The 18,868-nt window shown below is 40.0% G+C and overlaps 1 long non-coding RNA gene across 1 annotated transcript; it reads left to right on the top strand.

Moving 5' to 3' along the window:
- Nucleotides 1-409: 409 nt before the first annotated feature.
- On the top strand, nt 410-5,990 carry LOC129557299 (uncharacterized). The gene is made up of 3 exons (XR_008686196.2): nt 410-950; nt 1,538-1,844; nt 5,729-5,990. It is a non-coding gene; the product is annotated as an uncharacterized LOC129557299 (long non-coding RNA).
- Nucleotides 5,991-18,868: the final 12,878 nt, after the last annotated feature.

Genomic DNA, 18,868 nt, shown 5'->3' with positions numbered 1-18,868 from the left:
TAATTTCAAAACATTAGCATACAAAGTGATCCATAACTCCACCAGAACATCAGAATGCAAAAGGCTCAGACAATCTTTTCGGAATTAGGATAAGCTTTGAAGAAAATTCCCAAGTTTATCATAACCAATAGGAATAAAAACCACTCTAGCTGGAGAGAGATTCAACTCTCTGGTAGATTAACTAGTCAGTTAAATTCAGCTAGTAAATTAAATTTATATTCTCTAATAGTTAGCTTTGCTAATCTTGGGTCATAAGAGATTGTCTATTCATGGAGTAGCAAACAGTATTTCTTGTTGAAAAAGAATCACTCTAGTGAAATCTAACACCCAAATAGTTTCTATATAAAAATATGGCCCAATTTGTTTAGAGTGGTGGGATGGGGTAGGAGGGTGGCACAAACCATGAGAGGTTTAATTTTTTGGAATAGCATGCTGTGTTTCTATCACCTCCTAAATGGTCACTGGAGAAAGTAAAGTCAAAGACCAGGATTGGCACACTGTGTCTCTGTCTCTCACATCTGATTTGGTCCCCAAGTTACCCATGAATTCAGTGCAGCTGACAGCTGGTTTTGATTGAGAACCACAGTGTTAAAAGCAATAGTAGCAGCAGACCATTGCATATAGTCAACTACCTTTTCCTGGAGAATGGAGAGCTAATTGCTTGTCTTGCAATTTCTTCTCCTCTTCAAAGGAAATCATTTTGATTCCTCCAAAGTTATCAAGCATAAAAGAACTCTGCCCCCAAATCAGGACTGCCCTTTTTCATTTTCCTCATGATTTCTGAGATTTTCACTGCTGGTACTCTGGTCTTCATATCCTGTTTTTCTGCTTCCACTTAGACGTGCCAATTAAAGAAAGATATGGTTTATTTAAAAAATATGGTCCTAGTGCTGACTGTAAAGAGAGCTCTTAAACAGGCCTGAACTCTTCATCAGAAGTAGTTGAACACAGTAAGTAAATCCCATGTTGAATGGTGACCTTGTAAAGTCTCCAAGAAGCAGGACTGTACTGGGCTTTGTAGTAGCTTAAATGAAACAAACCTGCTTCTTCCCTTGGGTCTCACCAGTCCTGGGCCAGGCTATGTAATGGGCAAAGTGCCCACTTCAAGGGGCTATTAGAACAGTCTAATGAAGTGGTTTCTCAAATGTGGACCCTGACCAGCAGTAACACAGGACTTATTAGAAATGTACATTCTCAGGCCCCATCCAGCCCTGGTGTGGGGCCCAGCACACTGTTATAATAAGCACTTCAGTTGACCCTGAAGTTATATGTTTGCATTTGTGAAACCCTGATCTAGAGCATCAGCAGGATTTCTGTTGATGCCTGGTGGCTTAAACCTGATTCAACTTCACTTAGGGGGAATGAAGAAGCCTTTGTAAGCAAAGTTTGAATGGACAGATAAAACAATGGCAAAGTACCAACATATCTTGATTATGTAAAGACAGCCTGATATTTAGGCCTCTCTCTCTCACACACACACAGACATATCAGTTTATAGATACAAAACCATTCATTTACCAACAAATATTTGTTGCAGTGTATCACGTAAAAAAAAACAAACATTGAAGAATAGATGCTTCTGAACTGTGGTGTCGGAGAAGACCCTTGAGAGTCGCTTGGACAGCAAGGAGATCAAACCAGACAATCCTAAATGAAATCAGTCCTGAATATTCATTGGGAGGACTGATGCTGAAGCTGAAGCTCCAATACTTTGTCCACCTGATGCGAAGAACTGACTCTGGAAAACACCCTGATGCTAGGAAAGACTGAAGACTGGAGGAGAAGCAGACAACAGAGGATGAGATGGTTGGATGGCATCACCGACTTGATGGACATGATTTTGAGTAAGCTCTGGGAGTTGGTGATGGACAGGGAAGCTTGGCATGCTGCAGTCCTTGGGGTCGCAAAGAGTCAGACATGACTGAGCAACTGAACTAAATTGATCACATACCATTCCAGACTGAGAATACTGTAGTAAATGAAATACACTAAACCATGATTCATGCTACTTAAGTCTAGTAGGGAAGAACTTTAAGTCTGTAAGCAAGTGAATACATGAGATAGTAATAACAGGATAAGACTGACAGGGTAGGGGTTGGGTGCTATTTTGGATAAAGGGGTTAGGGAGGTGGAGGTAACTCTTAAGCTCTTGTCTCATATCCACTTAGCCATCTCTCTCTTATCTTATGTTTTGCTGCAGCAGCCAGATTCCTGTCATCTAAGAGCTTATCAACTTAGTTGTACCTTCATCTCTATTCTCCTTACAGTGGCTTCTCTGCCCCACTGAGTTTATTCTTCTTGACTACCCTAGTAAGTGGGTTTCCCCAGGTGGTACTAGTGGTAAAGAACCACCTGCCAATGCAGGATAATTAAGAGACATGAGTTTGATCCTAGGGTTGGGAAGATCCCTTAAAGGAGAGCACGGCAACCCACTCCAGTATTGTTGCCTGGAGAATCTTAGGGACAGAGGAGCCTGGTGGGTTACAGCCCACGCGGTCGCAAAGAGTCAGACACGACTGAAGCAACTTAGCCCACATGCATGAATCCTGGTAAATTCACGAGCTCATTTGGTCAAGGGAAGTAACATTCCCTTCAATAACCTTTGACTGAATGGAGAGGGGAGTGGTAGCTACATACTTGCCTCTTCCTCATCTGAGTAGATGATTCTGGGACACATTCTTCATGAACCACAGAGCAACCTAGCCAGATTGAGCTCGATCAGGTCACTAAGAGACCCTTGGTTTAGTCTTCTCTCCTTCCTCCTTGACTCCTTTCCTTGGGATCAATTTACCCCCCAAACCACATGCATTCAAACTTTTGTTTCAGGCTCTGCTTTTGGGCAAGTCCAGGCAGACAGTAGTACTCTGTAGTGAGGTGTTATTTCAGAAGAGATGTCAGAATTCTGAGGCAGGAAGTCAGTCAGGTATCCTGAGGAAGAGTGATTCAGACCAGAGCAAATGCTGTGAGACAAGTTGGCATATTTTGGAATCAACATGAAACCCATGTAGGTTGTGTGGAGTGGACACTGGGGAGTAAGAGTGATAAGAGGTAGGGTACCAGAGAAGGCAGGATGCCAGATTAGTGGAAGCTTACATGTCATCAAAAGGACTTTGGCTTTTGTTCTGAGTGACAAAGGAGTCAATGGGGATTTTGAGCAAATACATGTATCTGAAAGATGTTTTTAAAAGATATCATTTTGTCTCCTCTTTTCAGAATAATCTATAGGGTAGCAAGGGTAGTATTACCAAGACCACTTAGGAGGTTTTTGCCATAATTCAGGCAACTTGGACTATGATGGTAGTGTGAAGGTGATGACTTGATAGAAGTGGTTCTTGGGTTGGAGGTAGAGTGAAAGAGGCATTAATGGTATCTTTGACTTTTTCGGTCTAAATACTTGCTATCGATGGAGTTGGCAATATAAGTATCCAAGAGAGAATTCCTGATCAAAATGAAGAGATCTAATTTAGAGAAAAAGAAACCACAAAATAGCTAATTCATATTCTGGTTCATCAGTAACAATCTAATAGTCATGGTCATGGGTGAATCACAGGTTATTCTTAGTCCATAAACTGCATGGACACCATCCAGAGAGTAGGAGTTAGGCCTCCATCTTTTCATAGAACACTCTCAAATCATGTTATACCAATTATTCTCCATTAATTATTGTATTTAATCCATAAATCAACTTGAAAGTTAGGTACATTTATTCTCATTTTATAGATAATGAAGCTGACACACAGCATAGCCAAGTCACTTCTCCAAAGTCTCCCTGCCTAAAATGGTGAGGTCTTAGATTCTAACCCAGAACTTCTTGACTCCAATTGTCTCTGCTCTCAATCAGCAGTATCTCTTCCTCTTCTCCCATTTCTCAGGCAATGACTTGCCAGACCTGGAATTTTCTTTTTTATCTCTTACTCTTTTTTTTTTTTTATTGGAGGCAAATTATTTTACAATATTATCTTGGTTGGTTTTGCCATACACTGACATGAATTCGCCCCGGTTGCACATGAGTTCTCCCGTCTGAACCCCTCTCCCACCTCCCTTCTCCCTTTATCCTCCCTCTGGGTCAAAACACAGTTTGTTCCTCTCTCACATAACAGTGAAATATAAGGATTCTGTAGGTGATGCACAATTTGAGGGTATTGGGCTGAGACTCTTTCTGTTTTATTTCTCTGGTGGTTTCTTTTAAATGTCTTAGCTTCTACTTTTTCTGCAATAGGACTTGGCTCAGGTAGATTTGGTACCAGGTGCAAAACTCTTCTACCTTAAATCTCCTACCAAAGATAATTATACCAAATTGCTTTTCTTTCACCGTTTTCATTCATCCCTTTACCATCTTTCTCTACACCCTTCTAAGATGTTTCTCTTCCCTCATTTCAGTGCATCTTTCTCTTGATGATACTAATAAAGGTTAAGTTTTTTTTAAGATGGATACAAATAGTTCTACAATGGAGCAATATGTACCAGTTGACATGCTGTATGTATTATGGTTCTGACTCTACATTCCCCTTCTTTTGAAAACTTTGCAGTACAGGCCATTTTCCTCAACTAGTCCTTCAAGGTCATCCCTTTTATTTGTGTTTTACTCAGAAGACTGGACATGTGTTCAACAAGAGGACTAACCAAAGGGGTTCTCAGAACAGGCTGCATACTAGAAGTATCTACTCACAGAGAATCATGAATGTAAAAACAGAATTCAAATTATATACAGTCAAGGAGAAGAACTCAGGCCTTAGCCAGGAAAACAAGACCAAGTTCAGGCCTACAGAACGTGGTGAGGTTGCAAACAGATCATGTAATGAGGTCATAAGCCAGAAGAATCAGGAACACACGGAGTATAGTCTATGAAGTAGGTTAGGACAAGTAGTTCAGAAATAAGATTGTGACCAATCAGAGGCTGTTGGAAACCTGTTGTTATGTGATGCCATCTGCTTGGTACAAGGATAAAGCTAATGGATTAAAAGCCTAGAAACTATATCTTTTTCACAAAAGGAGTATTGTGAGAACTATAGGCTAATAGATTACATGTTCATCATTTAATTAGCCAAGTCAGATGTGACAGCAATTTCTTTGTAAATGAGCTTCCTGGTGGCTCATATGGTAAAGAATCTGCCTGCAATGCAGGAGACACAGGTTCAGTCCCTGGGTAGGGAAGATAACTTGGAGAAGGTAATGGCTACCCATTCCAGTATTCTTGCCTGGAAAATTTCATGAACAGAGGAGCCTGGTGGGCTGCAGTTCATAGGGTAGCAAAGAATCAGATATGATTGAGTGACTTAACACTTTCACTACTTTTTCATAGACTAATAGCTTACATTCATCATTTAGTTAGCCAAGGTCAGGTCTGACAGAAATTTCCATGTAAGTATCTTCACATGTGGAGAAGGCAATGGCAATCCACTCCAGTGCTCTTGCCTGGAAAATCCCATGGGCGGAGGAGCCTGGTAGGCTGCAGTCCATGGGGTCGCTAAGAGTCGGGCACGACTGAGCAACTTCACTATCACTTTTCACTTTCATGCATTGGAGAAGGAAATGGCAACCCACTCCAGTGTTCTTGCCTGGAGAATCCCAGGGACGGGAAAGCCTGGTGGGCTGCCATCTGTGGGGTCACGCAGAGTTGGACATGACTGGGGCGACTTAGCAGCAGCAGCAGCATCTCCACATGGTTGATTCTTTCAGTGTCATCAACATTTTCAGATGTTGTATTGTGCCTGTGTTTTATATCCAGTACATGAGTTTGAGTGAACTCCGGGAGTTGGTGATGGACAGGGAGGCCTGGCGTGCTGTGATTCATGGGGTCGCGGAGAGTCGGACACGACTGAGCGACTGAACTGAACTGAACTGAACTGAACTCCATTTTGGAGAACTAGAAGTAGGTAAGTGAGCTGGCATAGTCCTTGTTCTTAAGAAGTTTTTAGTTTTGTTTGGAAATAGATATAAAACATAAATGACATGATTTGATAGTGCTCTGATGGAGTTAGATATGAGGTTCAGTGGAGACACAGAACTTCATGCTCCTATGTCAGAGGTCACTTTCCAGAAAAGACTGCACTGCACTGATGTTGGAGCATTAGGCAGTTTGCTGGGCACACAGCGGGGAGGGGACGAGTGGCACAGGAGTAAGTGTCCAAGCGGAGCAACCAGCAAGCGCTGCAGAATAATCAGGTCTGATGTGCTCAGGAAACTTCAGTGACGTTGGTGTCACTATAGAGTCAAGGACATGTGGTGGTTTCCGGGTGGAGGGATTAGCCAAAGACAGGACTGGAAGAGCTGGGAAGGGTCAGGTCCTGGAGAGGCTTGCACTCCATACCATGGAGTTTAGACTCTATTAGGCAGATGTGGGTGAGTCAAGGCATGATGACGGGAGGGAAAACATATGAATGGAAGGTTAGAGAAAGTCTTCTGGGGACACTCATGGCTATTTGAGCTGTCCTTTGGATTATGTAAGCAAGCAATTACTAGGTGGAGCTGCATTGATCGGAGACCCTTGGAGAGGCATTAAAATCAAAAACAGAAGGTCCCTTTTCCTCAGAAATTTAGAACATTATACCAACAAAAGTTTGGAAATATTTTGGCAACAGTGCTTCTTTTTCTAGGCTTTCTTTGAGTGAATAGTCTGAGAAGTACCACTGATACACCTTTTTCTTCTTCCTTCTTTTTCTCTTCAAAGAAATGATTTTCAGATAATTTAAATCATTTCTTTTCTGCACAGTGCTAGTGTTTTGAATGGAAAGTGCTGTCTTAAAGGAAACCCATGTATTTTTCAGTACTAATATTTGACTAGTGAGCAAAAGCACTTCTTTGTCTGAAGAAGACAGTCTCTAAAGAACGTTTTTTCTGAATGTGGGTCATGGAGTCTCTTACCCCAAGTACCAAGGGTGTGTTGTAATCCCTGGCTCTATTAGTTAAGTGTTTTTCTTAAGGTGAGAGTGTTAGGTGTGTTTACGCCCATTTTCCTTAGGGGAGTGTAAATATCACTCCTAATTCTTTCTAGACTGGCTTTAATTGAAGAAGAAAGTAAAGCAACATTCACTGGAGAGGTGACTGAGTGACTATGTTTCTATAAATAATATGCATTTAAAGGTAAGATCCTCTGAATGCTCTAAGGGAAGTACTGCCTGTAACCCTGATGCCTTGGACCAAAGATCCTTTAGGCCAGAGACTGCATCTTCTATATCCTTATATTGCCTTGTACTGTACTGTATTCATGGCAGGATCTCAATAATGTTAATCACTTCTGAGAGTTATAGAAAACTGGAGGCTGATTCTGTGTTCCCAGTGCTTTCCAAACTTGCTTGATCATACCAGTCACCATCCCAGATCCTTAGATGAATTAGGATCCCTAGAGAGAGGGGCCTGAGAAACTGTATTTATAGCAAGTGTCCCAAGTGACTCAATTTAAGGCAAGTAGGGAATGTAGTCTTAAAGCATTGACTCTCTAAATGAGGTACAAATTAATAGGGCTAATTGGGAGAAGATACACCAAGAGTCAAATATGAAAATAACATTTTTAGTTGAAAATTTGATATAATCCCTCCTGAGACTCAAAGTGTGATCCAAGGACAAGCAGCATTGGCACCACCCAAGAGCTTGTCAGAAATGCAAACATCTACCTCTGATCTACTGCATCAAAATCTTAATTTTAACAAAATCTCTGATTTTTGCACATGTACATTAGAGAAACATTTGTCTTGATCAGGGGGTCAGTGAATTATGGCCAGTGGGTCAAATCTGGCCTGTTTTTGTAAATAATGTTTTGTTGGAACAAGTCACAACCATTTAGACATATATTGTCTATGACTGCTCTTGTGCTTCAGCAGAAGAAATGAGTAATTGAAGCAGACTACCACATGACCTACAAAGCCAAAAATGTCTGTTATCTGATCATTTACAGAAAGTTCCTTGACCTCTGATCTTGAATACAAGGTGTGCTTAAGAGTTTACCAAAATAGTAACATAATCAATAGTAACAATTGCAATAACAGTTCACTTTAAACATAACTTGTGAAAAAAAACCTTATCCCATTTTCTATCCTTTTGCTTGTAAGTGAGATGTAAAGGCTCCTTGGGATATTATTTATTTTATAATCTATGACTATGTCACATCTATCTCAAACACTTTAATCAATCCTGCACTGGCAATGAAACCTAATTTATCACACAGCACTAAGAGTTTTCCAGTACCTAGACCCAGCCTCCAAACTCCTCTCCCATTAACCTCTCTTGCACATCATGTCTCTTGTCAAACAAAAATTCTCCCTGTTTCTGTCATCTAAACATTACCATCTTTTGCTGTTTAAAATTCAGACAAATTCTTCTTTATGCAGAAAGCTTTCCATTTCTCCCCGATGATATTTAATGTGCACCACCAGTATTTAACTTTCTTATGCCCATTTTGTACCTACTTTATCTTGTCCAGTAAAGTAGACAGGTTTAAGAGTTGGGACGGTATTTTGATTCCTTATGACTATGAAAAAGCCTTTGACTGTGTGGATAACAACAAACTGTGGAAAATTCTTAAAGAGAATCCCAGACCACCTGACCTGCCTCCTGAGAAATCTGTATGCAGGTCAGAAAGCAACAGTTGGAACTGGACATGGAACAACAGATTGGTTCTAAATGGGAAAGGAGTATGTCAGGGCTATATAATGTCACCGTGCTTATTTAACTTATAGGCAGAGTACATCATGAGAAACGCTGAGCTGGATGAAGCACAAGCTGGAATCAGGATTGCCAGGAGAAATATCAATAACCTCAGATATGCAGATGACACCACCCTTAGGGCAGAAAGTGAAAAAGAACTAAAGAGCCTCTTGATGAAAGTGAAAGAGGAGAGTGAAAAAGCTGGCTTAAAACTAAACATTCAAAGGAAGCTTTGGTACAGATACACAATGGAGTATTATTCAGCCATCAAAAAGAATACATTTGAATCAGTTCTAATGAGGTGGATGAAATTGGAGCCTACTATACAGAGTGAAGTAAGCCAGAAAGAAAAACACCAATACAGTATACTAACGCATATATATGGAATTTAGAAAGATGATAACCTTAACCCTGTATACGAGACAGCAAAAGAGACATAGGTGTATAGAACAGTCTTTGGGGCTCTGTGGGAGAGGGTGAGGGTGGGATGATTTGGGAGAATGGCATCGAAGCATGTATATTATCATATGTGAAACGAATCACCAGTCCAGGTTCAATGCATGATACAGGATGCTCGGGGCTGGTGCACGGGGATGACCCGGAGGGAGGATAAGGGGAGGAGGGATGTGGGAGGAGGGGTACAGGAAGGGGAACTCATGTACACTTGGGGTGGATTCATGTCAATGTATGGCAAAACCAACCAATAGAATATTTTAAAGTATTAGCCTCCAATAAAAAAATTAAAAAAAAAAAAACCTAAACATTCACAAAACTAATATCATGGCATCTGGTCCCATCACTTCATGGGAAATAGATGGGGAAACAGTGGAAACAGTGGCAGACTTTATTTTTGTAGGCTCCAAAATCACTGTAGATGGTGACTGCAGCCATGAAATTAAAAGATGCTTACTCCTTGAAAGAAAAGTTATGACCAACCTAGACGGCATATTAAAAAGCAGAGACATTACTTTATCAACAAAGGTCTGTCTAATCAAGGTTATAGTTTTTCAGTAGTCATGTATGGATGTGAGAGCTGGACTATAAATAAAGCTGAGCACTGAAGAACTGATGCTTTTGAACTGTGGTGTTGGAGAAGACTCTTGAGAGTTCCTTGGACTGCAAGGAGATCCAACCAGTCTATCCTAAAGGAAATCAGTCCTGAATATTCATTGGAAGGAGTGATGTTGAAGATGAAACTCCAATCCTTTGGCCACCTGATGCGAAGAACTGACCCGTTTGGAAAGACCCTGATACTGGGAAAGATTGAGGGCAGGAGGAGAAGGGGACAATAAAGGATGAGAAGTTTGGATGGCATCACCGACTCAATGGACATGAGTTTGAGTGGGCTCTGGGAGTTGGTGATGGACAGGGAGGTCTGGCGTGCTGCAGCCCATGGGATTGCAAAGAGTCAGACATGATTGAGGGACTGAACTGAGTACAGTTTCAGATGGGACAAATATATACAGGTGATGCCTTGTGGATATTTATAAATTGGATATAGTTCTTTGTATTCAAAAGTGACTGGATCTCAACCAGTCTCTTGTGAGTGGTTTGTGAGTGCCAAGGAGGAAAAGTCCCAGAAGCCAGGTCAAATAGACTGGGGTAATCCCTAAGGTCATGGCAGCAGGTGTTGCTGGTGCTTGCCCATATCCTTAAAGACTGTTGCAGGTAACCCTGAAGCAAGGTACAGGAAATACTGAAAAATCCCTCAACTTCCTTATTCCTTGGGGCAATTCTGAACTGTGTTCAGCTCAATCTGTTTAAATCCCAGAGGATTGGAGCCCAGTGGCATAGAGCTGTAATCCACTCCTTAGAGATCATTATTTTAGTCCTTTTGAGCTACTATGGAAGACTGCCATTGAAGAGGGGTGGTCCTTATACACAACAAATATGTACTGCTCATAGCTCTAGAGGCTGGGAAAGTTGGGATCAAGTGCTAGCACATTAGTGTGTGGTAAAGACCTGCTTCCCAATTCATAGATAGCCTTCTTATCACTGCTTTCTCACATAACAGAAGGGGTGAGTGATCTCTCTGGATCCTCTTTTATAAAGGAACAAATCTTATTCAGGAGGCTAGAACCGTCATGACTTACTCAGTTCCCAATGAACCCACCTCCAAATACTATCACATTAGGGATAGTTTTCAGTGTATGCATTTTGGGGAGATATAAACATTCAGTCAGTGGCAACCACTTTTTGGTTGTCTTCCCTTTCCTGTCTCATTTCCTTGTTTCCTCACAATACTACGTGTGATCAATTTTCTATAAATTCTCTGGACCAAACTCCTCATCTCAGGACCTGGTTTTAGGAGAACCCAAACAGCAGTGGCCACAGGACTGGAAAAGGTCAGTTGTCAGTCCAATCCCAAAGAAAGGCAGTGCCAAAGAATTTTCAAACTACTGTACAATTGCACTCATCTCACATGCTAGCAAAGCAATGATCAAAATTCTCCAAGTGATGCTGAAACAGTATGTGAACCAAGAACTTCCAGATGTTCAAGCTGGATTTAGAAAAGGCAAAGGAACCAGAGATCAAATTGCCAACATCATTTGGATTAAAGGAAAAGCAAGAGAATTCCAGGAAAACATATACTTCCGTTTTATTGACTATACCAAAGCTTTGACTGTGTGGATCACAACAAATTGTGGAAAATTCTCAAGGAAATGGGAATACCAGACTACCTTACCAGCCTCCTGAGAAATCTGTATGCAGGTCAAGAAGCAACAGTTAGAACCGGACATGGAACAACGGACTGGTACAAAAATGGGAAAGGAGTATGTCAAGGGTGTATATTGTCACGCTGTTCATTTAGATTATATGCAGAATACAGCACATGAAATGCCAGGCTGAAAGATTCACAAGCTGGGATCAAAACTGCCGGGAGAAATATCAATAACCTCAGATATGCAGATGACACCACCCTTATGGCAGAGAGTGAAGAAGAACTGAAGAGCCTCTTGATAAAAGTGAAAGAGGAGAGTGAAAAAGTTGGCTTAAAGCTCAACATTCAGAAAACTAAGATCATGGCATCTGGTCTCATCACTTCATGGCAAATAGACGGGGAAACAACAGAAACAGTGACAGACTTTATTTTCTTGGGCTCCAAAATCACTGTAGATGGTGGCTGCAGTCATGAAATTAAAAGACGCTTGCTGCTTGGAAGAAAAGCTATGACCAACCTAGAAAATGAAAGTGAGAAGTGAAAATGAAATTCGTTCAATCATGTGTAACTCTTTGCGACCCCATGGACTGTGATCTCAGGCCAGAATACTGGAGTAGGTAGCCTTTCCTTTCTCCAGGGGATCTTCCCAACCCAGGGATTAAACCGGGGTCTCCTGCATTGCAGGCGGATTCTTTACCAGCTGAGCCACAAAGGAAGCCCAAGAATACTGGAATGAGTAACCTTTCTTTTCTCCAGGGAATCTTCCCAACCCAGGAATCGAATGGGGGTCTCCTGAATTGCAGGCAGATTCTCTGATCAACTGAGCTATGAGGGAAGCCCAACCAACCACCAACCTAGACAGCATATTAAAAAACAGAGACATTACTTTGCTGACAAAAGTCCATCTAGTCAAATCTATGGTTTTTCTAGTAGTCATGTATAGATGTGAGAGTTGGACCAACCATAAAGCAAGCTGAGTGCCAAAGAATTGGTGCTTTTGAGCTATGGTGTTGGAGAAGACTCTTGGACTGCAAAGGGATCAAACCAGTCAATTCTAAGGGAAATCAGTCCTGAATATTCATGGGAGGGACTGATACTGAAGCTGAAACTCCAATCCTTTGGTCACCTGACGTGAAGAACTGACTCATAGAAGACTCTGATGCTGGGAAAGATTGAAGGCAGGAGGAGAAGGGGATGATAGGGGATAAGATGGCTTGATGTCATCACCAACTCGATGGACATGAGTTTGATCAAGCTCTGGGAATTGGTGATGGACAGGGAAGCCTGGTGTGCTTCTGGGGTCGCAAAGAGTTGGACACAACTGAACTGACTGAAACTATGGTGGACAATCTCTAAGGTGGCCCCCAATGATTCTGCTTTCTGGTACTCATATTCTTGTGTAATCCCTTCCCGTCAAATGTGTAAATGTGACTTAGTAGCTTGCTTCTAATGAGTAGAAATATGGTAGAATTAAAGATATGTGAATTCTGAGCTTAGGTTATCAAAAGACTAAAGGTCTGTCTTAGGAACTCTCTCTAGTTCTCTTTTGTATTATTCACTCAGAGGAACCCAGGTGCTGTGTTGCAAGGCAGCAGGGTGGAGAAGTTTAGCTGAGTGAGCTTAAAAGAGAATCTTCTGAAGCTGCTAGCAGGCAGACCCTTCCTCAGCTGAGCCTTGAGATGACGATTCCCTTGACTGCAGCCTCATAAGAGAATATGAGCCAGGATCAGGCAGGTAAGCTGCCTATGGGTTTCTGACCAACAGTAACTGTGAGATTTTTTTTTTTTTTAATTGTTTTCAGCTATTAAGTTTTAGGGTAATTTGTTGTACGGCAATAGATAACCAGTACACAAGAGTGCATATAAGGGATTTAGTTGAGAGATTTTCTCTAATTCTTTTAGCTAGATCAAGCCCTCATGCTTTGTGCATCCAGGTACCCTGTACATCTTCCTTAGTACCCACTACTCTTGTGCTGTTTTTTTTTATTTAAAATTTGGCTTCCTAACTAGACTGCCAGCTCCTTGATGACCACCTCCATCCTTTTAACCCTCCATTCCCAGTGCCTCTAAGAATTATTGATTAAATAGATAAAGCCATTAGTCTGACTGGTTTTGTATGGCCACCTGATGCAAAGAGTTGACTCACTGGAAAAGACCCTGATGCTGGGAAAGATTGAAGCCAAAGGGAGAATGAGGTGACAGAGGATGAGATGGTTAGATAGCATCACCAATTCAATGGTCATGGGCTTGAACAAACTCTGTGAGATAGTGGAGGACAGGGAAACCTTGTGTGCTGTAGTCCATCAGGTTGTGGATAGCTGGACATGACTTAGCAACTGAGCAACAGCAACAATAGAAACTCAACTATTTGTGTACCAACAAGTCTAGAGGCGGATTTTCAGATCCAGCTGGACCTGAAGTTCAAATGATGTTCTAGGAATTCTATATGACTTGATCTGTCATTTTGTCTTTTTTTCTCTTGCTCTGTCACTCTCCTTCACTCTCCCTTCTCCCTTTTCCTCCATCCTATGGATCTGTTCTCCTTTGTCAGCCTCATCTCCAACCAGACTCTTCTCTGAATATTGGCTGATGAAATACCCAGACTGAAGTCCTCACCTAGCAGAAAGAAAGCATCTCTTCAGAATTTTAGAAAATGTCCTGGGGTTGAATTTTCTGAGCTAACCTGTGTTACAAGATCATCCTTGAACTGGTCACTATGACCAGGGAAACAGAAAGCACAGACCAGCTGGGCCTAGATCCAAGATCACCTTTGGATTGTGGAGGATGGACTGCTCCATCAAAACCACATGGATCAAGCAGGTTTTCCCCCTAAAGAAAATCAAGGTGGTGTTGCCAGAAAAAGATTTAATGGTTACAGAGCAGGAAACATAACCATCCAACCAAACAAACATTAACAACAAAACACAGCAAGACATTAAAAAAATCTTAGATATCCCCAGACAGTAGGTAAACAGAAATATGGGTGGGAAGATCAAAGATCACAATTAAAAGAAAGATAATAGTATGAGTCAAATATGGAAGGCAAGATCCTAGCAAGCTAACTGGAGCAATTGTAGAGAAGGGAGCCATGAAAGAAGTGTAAGGTTATGATCATGACTAAGAATATGTACAGAGAGAATGTGTCACGATTCCCTTCCCACCTCCCCATCCCCACCTTTCTCCTACATTACACTTGCATTCTTGGGCAGTGCTTAATGCAGATCACTGGAAGTTTAAATAAACTGTTTACAAATAGATAAAAATGGGTATTTGATACAGGTAGTTTTTTGTGAGTATAAGTCCCTTTCCTCAGAAATTAGTCATTGCAACAAAAGTCACATGAATAGTCACTGCTAGTGTCTGTGCAAATTAGCACAGGGATAATTTATTTTCAGTTTCTCCTAAACTAGACAACTAATATAAACCATAAGTGTCATGGTGTGATATCAATCCAGACACACCCTAACACGAGATGCAAAACAAAACTTGCAGAATAGGCATTTGGGACTCTGTGTGTCAGCAACTCTTCCAGGGCCCATGAAAAGGCATTAACTTGAAGAGTTATTAAATTTGGGATTAGCAGATGTTGAGCATCTGCATGCTATTCACACCCTTATTATCCTGGTCATAATTAAGTTGCATTACTTCATCTGAGAATCATCACCCTGACGAGGCAGTTGCAGAGGGAAGATGGTGGATACCACTGACAGGATAGTGTGGTGGTCTTTTTTGGGGTGAATGAAAAAGGGAAAATAATCAAAGGCATTTTGCATTCCATATATTTTCACATAGTCCTTTCAGATGCATTCTGTCTCTCCCTGCAGAAACCCGGGTTCTCCTTATCCCTTTCTCAGTGTCTCCTTCAGCCTTCACTTTGGTCAATCCCTTGGTCTTCACCTAATATAGGATGTTCTGTACAGTTCATTCTCCAAAGAAACCACCTTTCCCAGAAATAATTCACTTCATTTTGTACTTTTGTCAGAGTTCTTTATATTTGTACTAATACAAGCAGGATTGTATCAAGATCTCTAGTATCCATCACCCATATTTTAAAATGATCTGCTCATGGCTAATCTATGTGGCTAAACTGATTCTCTCACCTGTAATTTATCCCACTCCTAGACACTGTTTTGAAGCAAACCCTAGACATCGTCTCATGCCATCTTTGACTATTTCTACATAGGTCTTTAAAAACTATTTTTAAAAAAACATAACTGTAGCATCTCAACACCTGAATATTAACAATAATTCTTTAAAATACCCAGTCAGTATTCAGATGACTTATTTATTGTTTTTACCATAAGATCTGTTTTAATCAAGATCCAAAAAGTTTCGCTTTGCAGTTATTTGATAGATCTCTGAAATAAAATTTAAATCTAGGGATTTCTCTTTCTCTTTTGTTTATTTTTAACATTTTATTTTATATTGGCATACAGTTGGTTAGCAATGTGATAGTTCCGGGTGTACAGCAAAGTGATTCAGTTATACATACATTACTATATGTATCTATTTTTCAAATTCTTTTACCATTTATGTTATTACATAATATTCATAGCAGAGTTCCTTGTGCTTTTGCAGCAGATCCTTGCCTTCTTTTTTTCCCCTTGCAAGCAACCAGTAGAGCTATTTGTACTTGATAATTACTCAGTGTCTGCTTATCCTAGGTGTTTCTTTATATTGGTAGTTGAATCTAGAGCAGTGACTCTCAACTGAGGGTGATTTCCCCCCTCTCCTGCGCTGCCACACAGCCCATTCCAGGAGACATTGGGCAATGTCTTGAGATATTTTTGATTTTCATAACACAGGATTATTACCATCTGGTAAGTAGAAGCCAGAGATACTGTTAAAGATCTTAGAATTGCAGGAGAATGTTGTATGGACACACAACCCCTTCCCCCTCCCACTGCCTCCTCCACCAACAAACGGAGAATGATATGGCCCAAAGTGAGTGGTGAGGCTGAGAAACCCTGATCTAATCACTTAATCAGATTCAGGCTCACAGTTTTCAGCAAGACAGTATACTACAGTGGTGTTGAGTTCCTCCTTCTACTTGCTAGTGATGCAAGGAGCTATTGATAATCAGTGTCTACAAGCACTAATTCACGAGGGGTTGCAAAATGGTAATATTCTAGGTACAGCATTCCTTCTTTATTTATTAGCTGGAAGAATTCAATAAACGGAAATTTATCCCCCTCCCCACATCTATTGTTTGGTTATCCAGAGAGATGATTTAGTTTAACATATTAAAGACTGTTGAATATCTAGTCAGTAAGTATATTAACCCAGCATGCTTGCATATGTTTTCTTCTCGAAGTACTTAGACTCAGATCCAAAGTCAGTGAAATGATGGAAATGGAGTCAAGATTAATTGGTTTTGAATATACAAACCTTTCCCTTTTTGTTTACTAGATAATCCCATAAAGGATTTCTACTGAGATATTTTCCCCTCAATAACTTTAGCTGTATTTAAAGTTAATGAGCTTTTTCAATTAAAGCCACAGATATTTAGTCTTTGGATAGCATTTGGATGAATCAGAGTGTATCTAATTATGCTGGGTAAATTCTTAAAAGGATGAGAAGATTCTTTATTCAGAACAAGCACATCTTAAGAGGGAATCATGTAGTAGATGTCATTCCAACTAGTACGTGAACTACCTTTGTAAAAGGAACCTCTGGATATGATTGAAAGGTTGAAAAAATGCATACAATGGAAAGCATAGAAATTATTCTTTTAAATGGTAATTTAGCAATTCTAGAACTGGAAGGCAAAGAGGCAACATTTTTGGCGTGAGTGTCCACAAAGCAATCATGGTGCAGTTGTCAAGAAGACCCTTGTTCCTTGACTATCATTGGTCTAATTTTAGGCACCACTATATTCAGTTGTCAAAGTCAGGAATTTGTTTCAGAATGAGTTCTCAATGGTTTGGGGATAAGGGCCCATCCTTGAGCCTATTGCTATGGTTAGCAGGAGTGAATATTTTGACAAGGCCTGGGGCTTGTGGTCACTCCTAGAACCATGGGAGAGTTTCAACTCCAGCAGAAATACATGACTGGGAAGGAAGACAGTGGTCCTACAGAGGTGCACTGAACAGTCAGATAAAATTTTTGTTCACTATGCTTCTGCTTTATGGTTTTTCAGTTCTTATACACTACTACTTTCTTACCAAGCATCTTACTGCATCTTTATTGTCTTTAGCAATCTGTTTATACAGATTTTCAGAAAAAAATGGTACGCAAAGTTATTGGTTGTTTCCTGAAGAGTTTAGTATTTTACTTTTCAATTTACCAATTATTTCCTACACAAAAATTACTAAGTTATCTTTCAGGCAGTGAGAGTAGGTTAAATTGTAATTTTGAGCTTTCTTTCTGAGAATTTCAACTCATGACCAGATCACAATAGACAGTTAATTTATTTCAGTCATTATATAATTAAGGACACTGGGGAAAAATCTTTGCATGTGTGTATGTATTTGTGCATACATGAGTTTTATTAAATATTGGAGAAGAAATTTAAACTTCCTCTCTGCTTAAAGGTAACCACAAAAATTCTTGTATTTTATACTTTATTGTTATTATTCTAATTATTTTTTATTAATACAGGTCTTAGGGTATTTGTAGCAGCAGAAAATGGAAATAAATGGTATTTTCTAGAGTGTGAAATTACTAAATATTTACTGGAGGTGGAAGTCAGGGTTTCATGTGTTAAAAGTTTATATGAATATCTGCTTTCTTAAAATTACAGGTTAAATAATTATATGTGATCATGTATACTACTTATGAAGATCTGTTAACTAGTAGCAATTATATCATATGGTAGAGATGCAGCAACATCTCTTCCTTCTAGAATACCTGGCAGGATTTGGGAAAAACATTTAGAGCAGTGTTGTTAGAACATTACTCTTTCATGCCATCTCAAGCTGTGCACACCTAAGTACTTGTAGTTTATAATCAACTCAGGATACAGTGAGCTGATAGAAACAGTTACCAATTTGTTGTGCATTCAAAGCTTTGTATCTTCAATTAATTCTATAATATGCTCCTATACCCAACAGTGGAATTGTTTTAATACTTATCTTAGAGTGTGTGGGAATTAAACAAATTACACGTGCAAATGCAGGAAGAGTGTATAAAGTAAATGGTATAATTAAATGCCTAGGCTAATATCTCATTCAATTCACTAAGTATGCACTCAGTAGATGGTACTTATGTCATAGTACAAACACACAAATAAAAATAGACTTAATTTTTCAATATCTCCAAAAAATTCCATAATCTCCTTAGTATTAAATTTGAGACTGTCCAATATTCATTATTTGTAACTTTTCCTATGTCTTGGGTTGAAATTCCTAATACTTCAATATCTGTTTTCTTAGGGTGATGATAAGCAGCTAGTTACTAATTTCATTGGTAGAAACTTTCAAGACTATGGTGAACCCTTAACCCCTCTAAGAGTGCTAGAATAAGCATTCTTCATAAATATGATTTTTGAATCTTATTTTCTGAAGCTTCTCTCACTTTCTTCATGGGCCTCTGGCTGTTTTCAATGCTTCTCACTAAACTGCCT

This window comes from Moschus berezovskii, chromosome 7 (genome assembly GCF_049115385.1).
Source record: "Moschus berezovskii isolate FMDL1 chromosome 7, NW_MosBer_1.0, whole genome shotgun sequence".
Classification (NCBI taxonomy): Eukaryota; Metazoa; Chordata; class Mammalia; order Artiodactyla; family Moschidae; genus Moschus; species Moschus berezovskii.
This window is presented reverse-complemented; position numbering and strand designations above follow the sequence as displayed.